The following is a 10000-nucleotide window of genomic DNA, read 5'->3' on the forward strand; positions in this document are numbered from 1 at the left end:
TTAGTGCTTGAATGTATTGAAGAAACATTTGCCATATAAGAAAATTAATATAATATATTACACTATATATATGTATGTATGTGTGTGTGTATATATATATTATACAGTATATGTATATGTTTATGTATATACACTACCGTTCAAAAGTTTGGGGTCACATGTAAATGTCCTTATTTTTGAAGGAAAAGCACTGTACTTTTCAATGAAGATAACTTTAAACTAGTCTTAACTTTACAGAAATACACTCTATACATTGCTAATGTGGTAAATGACTATTCTAGCTGCAAATGTCTGCTTTTTGGTGCAATATCTACATAGGTGTATAGAGGCCCATTTCCAGAAACTATCACTCCAGTGTTCTAATGGTACAATGTGTTTGCTCATTGGCTCAGAAGGCTAATTGATGATTAGAAAACCCTTGTGCAATCATGTTCACACATCTGAAAACACTTTAGCTCGTTACAGAAGCTACAAAACTGACCTTCCTTTGAGCAGATTGACTTTCTGGAGCATCACATTTGTGGGCTCAATTAAACGCTCAAAATGGCCAGAAAAATCAATCAATGTTCATTTATATAGCCCTAAATCACAAGTGTCTCAAAGGGCTGTACAAGCCACAACGACATCCTCGGTGTCGAGTGGGTCTGACATAATATTGTGAAAGTCCAACACATCAGCGAAAGTCCAGTCCATGGTGGGGCCAGCGGGAACCATAAACTCGACAGTCTATTCTTCTTCTTAGAAATGAAGGCTATTCCACTAAATTGTTTGGGTGACCCCAAACTTTTGAACGGTAGTATATATATATATATATATATATATATATATATATATATATATATATATATATATATATATATATATATATATATATATATATATATATATATATATATATATATATATATATATATATATATATATGTATATATATATATATATATATATGTATATATATGTGTGTGTGTGTGTGTGTGTGTGTACATATATGTGTATATATATATATTATATAATAAATATAAGATAGTCAAACCCCATACATAAAGAAGCAACAATCAGTACAGAAGTTGTCCACCAGAGGGTGCTGTGGCAACTTCTGCTGAATGTGTTTCCAAAGTGTGTCTCTAGTGCTGCATGTCAATGAATGAAATACTTTTACTCTCAACTACTGTCTGCTTTGTTCTACAGGAGATGGACACCTGACCACTGACTGTTTCTACTGGGAGACCTGACCACTGACTGTTTCTACTGGGACACCTGACCACTGACTGTTTCTACTGGGACACCTGACCACTGACTGTTTCTACTGGGACACCTGACCACTGACTGTTTCTACTGGGACACCTGACCACTGACTGTTTCTACTGGGACACCTGACCACTGACTGTTTCTACTGGGACACCTGACCACTGACTGTTTCTACTGGGACACCTGACCACTGACTGTTTCTACTGGGACACCTGACCACTGACTGTTTCTACTGGGACACCTGACCACTGACTGTTTCTACTGGGACACCTGACCACTGACTGTTTCTACTGGGACACCTGACCACTGACTGTTTCTACTGGGAGACCTGACCACTGACTGTTTCTACTGGGAGACGTGACCAGTGACCAGTGAGTGTTTCTACTGGGAGACGTGACCAGTGAGTGTTTCTACTGGGAGACGTGACCAGTGAGTGTTTCTACTGGGAGACGTGACCACTGACTGTTTCTACTGGGAGACGTGACCAGTGAGTGTTTCTACTGGGAGACGTGACCAGTGACTGTTTCTACTGGGAGACGTGACCAGTGAGTGTTTCTACTGGGAGACGTGACCAGTGACTGTTTCTACTGGGAGACGTGACCAGTGACCAGTGAGTGTTTCTACTGGGAGACGTGACCAGTGACCAGTGAGTGTTTCTACTGGGAGACGTGACCAGTGAGTGTTTCTACTGGGAGACGTGACCAGTGACCAGTGAGTGTTTCTACTGGGAGACGTGACCAGTGACCAGTGAGTGTTTCTACTGGGAGACGTGACCAGTGACCAGTGAGTGTTTCTACTGGGAGACGTGACCAGTGACCAGTGAGTGTTTCTACTGGGAGACGTGACCAGTGACCAGTGAGTGTTTCTACTGGGAGACGTGACCAGTGACCAGTGAGTGTTTCTACTGGGAGACGTGACCAGTGACCAGTGAGTGTTTCTACTGGGAGACGTGACCAGTGACTGTTTCTACTGGGAGATGTGACCAGTGAGTGTTTCTACTGGGAGACGTGACCAGTGACTGTTTCTACTGGGAGACGTGACCAGTGACCAGTGAGTGTTTCTACTGGGAGACGTGACCAGTGACCAGTGAGTGTTTCTACTGGGAGACGTGACCAGTGACCAGTGAGTGTTTCTACTGGGAGACGTGACCAGTGACTGTTTCTACTGGGAGATGTGACCAGTGAGTGTTTCTACTGGGAGACGTGACCAGTGACTGTTTCTACTGGGAGACGTGACCAGTGACCAGTGAGTGTTTCTACTGGGAGACGTGACCAGTGACCAGTGAGTGTTTCTACTGGGAGACGTGACCAGTGACCAGTGAGTGTTTCTACTGGGAGACGTGACCAGTGACCAGTGAGTGTTTCTACTGGGAGACGTGACCAGTGACTGTTTCTACTGGGAGACGTGACCAGTGAGTGTTTCTACTGGGAGACGTGACCAGTGAGTGTTTCTACTGGGAGACGTGACCAGTGACCAGTGAGTGTTTCTACTGGGAGACGTGACCAGTGACCAGTGAGTGTTTCTACTGGGAGACGTGACCAGTGACCAGTGAGTGTTTCTACTGGGAGACGTGACCAGTGACCAGTGAGTGTTTCTACTGGGAGACGTGACCAGTGACCAGTGAGTGTCTGTCCTGGGAGACGTGACCAGTGACCAGTGAGTGTTTCTACTGGGAGACGTGACCAGTGACTGTTTCTACTGGGAGACGTGACCAGTGAGTGTTTCTACTGGGAGACGTGACCAGTGACTGTTTCTACTGGGAGACGTGACCAGTGACCAGTGAGTGTTTCTACTGGGAGACGTGACCAGTGAGTGTTTCTACTGGGAGACGTGACCAGTGACCAGTGAGTGTTTCTACTGGGAGACGTGACCAGTGAGTGTTTGTAGTTGCTAGTCATCAGGCTGGTTGTGTGCTAAAAGGCTTGTAAGTAAACAGATTAAATTTGGTGTGAGCTGCAGGCTAACGTGTTAAGATGGAATAAATGTCCGCTGCACTTAATATCAAACACGCTGCTGTCGGCTCAAATCAGCCTGCAAAACATCCAAAGTGCAGCCCTGACACTTCCTGGACAAAAACAACATCTTTCATGGCCGCTACGGATCATTCCAGCATGTTGGTGTTGCCAAAGAAACCTGAAGCACCATCTGCTGACCACAGACCCCCTGCTGTGACTCAGTAGGACAACTCCATCTTTTTATGTGGAAAATGTCATCTAGTCAGCATTTCTAGGACCAAAACATGATATTATCTTGCCCAATATTATGGTGAAATAATGCTATGACAATAATGGCATAATACTGCAAAATATGATACTTGACAAAAAATCACACTATCATAACAAAGAAAAATCCTTGTTAATTTTACAAGAATAAAATCATTTTACATGACAATGAAATCTTAAGTCAGCATTTATACGACAAAAACATTTGTTATATTCTTAATTGTATTATAATAATGGTGTACTACTGCAAAATGTGACACTATTATGACAGAAAAACTTCATATTTTACTACAAATTATCCAGTTATTTTAGGATTTTTTTTTTTTTACAAGAATACGTTTTTATATATTTTTAAATAATACCTCATGAAAATAAAATCTGAACATTGCAAGAAAAAAAAGTGTAGTATAAAGAGAAAATACTCATTTTATGAAACTAAGTTATGAGGGAATTGCTAATTTAGGGGGGGGGGGGTGTAATAAGACAAAAAAAGTGTATATGTTTACTTAAATAACACTAATTAAATTAGGAAAAAAAAGTTGTAATGGTCCAAGGTAAAATTATATTCTATGTAAAATGATGTAAACAAAATACAAGAAATGTATTTGGATTAAATGAGAACAAAACTGGAAATATTACAAGAAATATCGATTAAAATTAAGTAAAATAAAGAAAAGCGTGATTAAATGACAATGTAATAATATTACTAAAATTTGTATTTTATTATTTAAAATGCCGCAGAATTTTTTTTTTCAGGAATTACATTGTAATTAATTGTGGAAAAAAAAAAACATTTTAAATTATGTATTTAAAAAAAAAACTTTACAAAAAAAATTGTTAAATTAGAAAAAAAAAGTTGTTTCAGAAAACCCAATTAAAAATTATGTTTAAAAAAAGTCACAAGAAAAATGTTTAATTAAATGTGAAAGTTGTAATATTACAAGAAAAAATGTATCCAAAATTCTGTTTATTTTTAATTAAATGTAAATAAGTTTTAATATTCTAAGAACATCATATTTAAAAACACCTTTACAAAAATAAAATCGTAATCAGATAAGAAAAATGTTGTCCTAAATCTATTAAAATTATGTTTAAAATTGTAATAAAATGAAGACAAAAAGAGGAAAAAATTTATTCAAAATTGTGTTGTTTTTACGAGACTTTCATTTTAACTAAATGTGAATAATATTCTAAAAAAATTATATATTTCAAATGATATTCCAAAAAACTTTGAGAAGAATAAAAATGTAAGTATAATGATAAGAAGTGATGTGACAGGAGAGGTTGTTTACATTGTGACTGCTGATGCAGTTTCAACACTGACTCCTTTTATAGTGAAGACTGACTTGTCCGGCTTATTAAAGCACGTCCGTCTCCTCGCCTCCAACACTGTTCCACCTTCAACCTCATCAGGAATCACCAGTGCCAGCTCATGTTGAACAAAATGGCCACATGTTGAAATGAAAAAGTCTCTTCTTGATCTTTTCTCCACAGAGGGATTGCATCATCACACTGACAGAACACGCCTTGTTGCCAGCAGTCGCCTCATGGAATACAGCACACAACCACCTCATGGAATACAGCACACAACCACCTCATGGAATACAGCACACAACCACCTCATGGAATACAGCACACAACCACCTCATGGAATACAGCACACAACCACCTCATGGAATACAGCACTCAACCATCAACAGCAGTAAGACATCTCCTTTTCCTACTGAAGTCCTCACACTGAAACATTCTTTGCATCCAGCCGCCCTCTTTCTGTCTTTGCCTCATACATAGACGTCATCTTCATAGACGTCTCACAATAATGATGATAAGAAAGTGAAGGACGTTGCTGCCAAAAGAGGAAGTGTGAGTGCGTGCATGAACAGAAGACTGCTTTAGAGAAGTGTGAGTGCGTGCATGAACAGAAGACTGCTTTAGAGAAGCATTACAATAGGATTCATCTGTTCCAAGGTCAAACGGTGCCCCGTCATAACTGATGATTACAATATCACTGCCAAAAAAAGAAGTGAGTTCAAATTGTACGGGCAGGTATCCATCCATCCATCCATTTGCTACCGCTTGTCCCTTGTTAAATGTAATATCAGGAAGAAAATATTCACATACTATGAACTTATTTTGATAATGAAACACCTTATTATAGTCTCATGTGAGGTCAAAACAAACATTTGATGTTATTGTATTAGGATAGAATACTTAAATGTATGCTATTATCAAGTCAAATCAGCATAAAAAAACAAAACATTTTAGTGCCAGGACTAAACATTTTTTTACAATTGTTTATGTATTGTGTATTTAACATGAATTATGTGTTTATTTCATCAATATCAACACATATACAGACTGTTTTTAAAATGGTTTAATTGTACTACTATGAGCTGTCAGTTTAAATGTTACAAGAAAAAGGTGTACAATGTAAAAAGTGTTTGCTGCATGACTGATAAAATGTGTAGTATCAGTCAGAACTATTTATGTATTGTGTGTTTAAAATTAATAACTCTATTCATTAACACTCGCACACTAATAATAATCATTATTGTGTCTTCCTCTAGTGAGAAAGTTGAGGAATGCTCATCAAACACTTATTTGGAACATCCCGCAGGTGAACAGGCTAATTGGGAACAGGTGGGTGCCATGATTGGGTGTAAAAGTAGATTCCATGAAGTGCTCAGTCATTCACAAACAAGGATGGGGCGAGGGTCACCACTTTGTCAACAAATGCCTGAGCAAATTCTTGAACAGTTTAAGAACAACCTTTCTCAAGCAGCTATTGCAAGGAATTGAGGGATTTCACCATCTACGCTCCGTAATATCATCAAAAGGTTCAGACAATGTGTAGAAATCACTGCACGTAAGCCATGATGTTACACACCTTGGATACCTCAGGCGGTACTGCAACAAAAATCAACATCAGTGTGTAAAGGATATTACCACATGGGCTCAGGAACACTTGAGAAAACCACTGTCAGTAACTACAGTTGGTCGCTACATCTGTAAGTGCAAGTTAAAACTCTACTATGCAAAGCCAAAACCATTTATCAACAACACCCAGAAACGCTTGGCTGGGCCTGAGCTCATCTAAGATGGACTGATGCAAAGTGGAAAAGTGTTCTGTGGTCTGACGAGTCCACATTTCTAATTGTTTTTGGAAACTGTGGACGTGGTGTCCTCCGGACCAAAGAGGAAAAGAACCATCCGGATTGTTCTAGGTGCAAAGTGTAAAAGGCAGCATGTGTGATGGTATGGGGGTGTATTAGTGGCCAAGACATGGGTAACTTACACATCTGTGAAGGCACCATTAATGCTGAAAGGTACATACAGCAACAAATGTTGTTATCATGGACGCCCCTGCTTATTTCAGCAAGACAATGCCAAGCCAGGTGTTACAACAGCCTGGCTTCATAGTAAAAGAGTGCAGGTACTAGACTGGCCTGCCTGTAGTCCAGACATTGAAAATGTGTGCAGGCTAAAATATGAGAAGGGAGACTGTTGAACAACTTAAGCTGTACATCAAGCAAGAATGGGAAAGAATTCCACTTCAAAAATGTGTCTCCTCACTTCCCAAACCAAAACTGAGTGTTGTTCAAAGGAAAGGCCATGTAACACAGTGGTGAACATGCCTTTTTTGACACGTGTTGCTGCCATTCAATTCTAACTTCATGATTATTTGCAAAAAAGAACAAAGTTTCTCAGTGTGAACATGAAATATCTTGTCTTTGCAGTCTATTCAATTGAATAGAAGTTGAAAATGATTTGTTGTATTCTCTTTTTATTGAGCATTTACACAACGTGACAACTTCACTGCTTTTGTACGTTGTGTTTACTATTGTTTGATACATTTAGCATGATATTCAAAAAGTCATGTACGGAGCCCCTAAAGGGACATGGAGGGGAAAAAAATGTTTTGCCAGATCTGGCAAAAGGTTTTTCCCTCAGTCAGTGAAAGCGGAAGTGAAACAGACACAGCGATGGAGGAGCAGAGACATCATCGTGGGAGAAGATTATTGATTTCTATTTTAGTACTGGCCTAACATATAAAGACATGAAATGGTATTACAGTCCCACAACAGAGCACAGATGATGGCTATGCTCCTCCATCACTGTCTGCTTCACTTCCGCTTCACTGGCTGAGGGAAAACCTTTTGCCAGATCCATGTCCCTTTAGGGGCTCCATAGTACTGAGACATAACTAAAACATCCATGTTCCTTTAGGGGCTCCATAGTACTGAGACATAACTAAAACATCCATGTCCCTTTAGGGGCTCCATAGTACTGAGACATAACTAAAACATCCATGTCCCTTTAGGGGCTCCATAGTACTGAGACATAACTAAAACATCCATGTCCCTTTAGGGGCTCCATAGTACTGAGACATAACTAAAACATCCATGTCCCTTTAGGGGCTCCATAGTACTGAGACATAACTAAAACATCCATGTCCCTTTAGGGGCTCCATAGTACTGAGACATAACTAAAACATCCATGTCCCTTTAGGGGCTCCATAGTACTGAGACATAACTAAAACATCCATGTCCCTTTAGGGGCTCCGTAGTACTGAGACATAGATGAGAACATAGATGAGACATAACTAGATGAGAAGCAAAAAGTCATGCTATGACAGATTATTTGATTTAATTGTGTCACACGTAGTAATCAGTTGATTATTTTTGAATGAAATTGCCATTAGAGGAGTCAGTTTAAATTTGAGAAGAAAGAAAGTGCAACATAAAAGACCAACAGGAAGTGCTGATGAGTCCTAACAATATTCCACAATTCTGATGCATTCATCTGTTCCGGGGTCAAACTGTCCCCATCATAACATGCAGCTCATTCAAGTGTGGAAATAAGTCAACTTTTCTTTGGCTTTTTCTCAGGGACTTTGTGTCAAAGGAGTCCAGTCTGAGGTACGGACAAGAGACACGAGGACTTGGACTCTGAAGACTTTAAGGGGGACGAGGCAAGTGGGCGTTCATGGAGGTAAGTCACCACCTTTTTCATGCTCATGCTAACAACAAATAAGATGGACTGAATGCTTGGTTTCTGGACTTGAACCTGCGGGACTTGCATAGTCCACAAGTCCTGAGACATGTCCCCGACAAGGACTCCATGGTCACTACATATCAACAACACCCAATCAATAACTTTAGAGCAGCCAGCTACTATATCGCATGTACAGTATATGACCATTATGGTGTAATATATTACAATATTATCTCAACAAAACTTGGACTTTTATGAGAATAAAATCATTTGACCACAAATACATCATTATTTTAGCATGTTTCATTACAAAATATACATTTGTATATACAGTATTTTCAAATAGTCATGACTACTTCATGAAAACTACATCTGAACATTGAGAGAAAACAAATGTAGTAGAAAGTCATTTTATAAGACTAAGTTATGTAATATTATGAGGAAATTATTATTTTAAGGGGAGAAAAGGTTTTAATAAGAGAAAAAAAAGTGTCATTTTTACATGAATAACACTATTTAAATCAGGACAAAAGTTGTAATGTTCCCCAAAAATGTGTTGTTCTATGTAAAATGATGTAAAAACAAAAAACAATACATTTGTTTTCATTAAATGAGGAAAAAAATTGTAACATTACAAGAAAAATGATTTAAAATTAAGGAAAAAAATGATACATGAATAAAATTGTAATTAAATGACAGTTATATTACTACATCGTTTTTATTATTTAAAATTATGTTATTATATTTACAATAATTACATTTTGATTCAATGTGAAAGTTTAATATTCCCCCCAAAAGATTGAAAATTATATGTGGAAAAAAGCCTTTACAAGAATAAAGTTGTCAATAATGAAAAAAAAGTTGTTGTTAAATAATGTTTTAAAAAAAACATTACAAGAATAAAAGTGTAATAAAATGGAAAAAGCTATAATTTTACAATATTTTTTTAATTCTGGAAGAAATATCTTACAAGAATTACATTTGAAGTAAATGTGAATAAGTTTTAATATTTAAAGAAAGTAATATTCAAAATTATATTTTAAAAAAACTTTGCAAGAATAACATTGTGATTACATGAGATGAAGGTTGTTCCAAAGAAAACAAATACAAATTATGTTTAAAGAAAAATCATTACAAGGAAACAATTGGAATGGAATGAGAATTTTATAATATTAGAAACAAAACATTATTTAAAAATCTGTAAACATTTGACAGAAAATTCATTTTAATTAAATGTGAAAAAGTTTTAATATTTCAAGAAAGAAAAAACACTTATATTAGATAAACCTTTACAAGAATAATATTGTAGTTAATTGAGGAAAACTTGTTCCAAGAAAAATATATATATATATTTTCAAGAATATAATTGGAATTAAATAAGACAAAAGTTGTAATATTACAAGAATTTTTTTTTTAGTATTTGACAAAAAAAACAATCCAGTGACTTACCCAGTACAGCTTGTGTACTATGCAAGTTGATACATTATTATTATTACAAGATAATTATGTCTTTCATGTACATTCAAGCATCACAG

The 10000-nt window shown here is 37.1% G+C and overlaps 1 protein-coding gene across 2 annotated transcripts in view; it reads right to left on the reverse strand.

Annotated features, from left to right (window-relative positions):
• Positions 1-10000, reverse strand: part of nhsl3 (NHS like 3) — a 37884-nt gene that overhangs the window by 27264 nt on the left and 620 nt on the right. The gene's annotated exons all lie outside the window — the stretch shown is intronic.

The sequence above is a fragment of the Entelurus aequoreus genome, linkage group LG20 (assembly GCF_033978785.1).
Source record: "Entelurus aequoreus isolate RoL-2023_Sb linkage group LG20, RoL_Eaeq_v1.1, whole genome shotgun sequence".
In the NCBI taxonomy this organism is placed as follows: Eukaryota; Metazoa; Chordata; class Actinopteri; order Syngnathiformes; family Syngnathidae; genus Entelurus; species Entelurus aequoreus.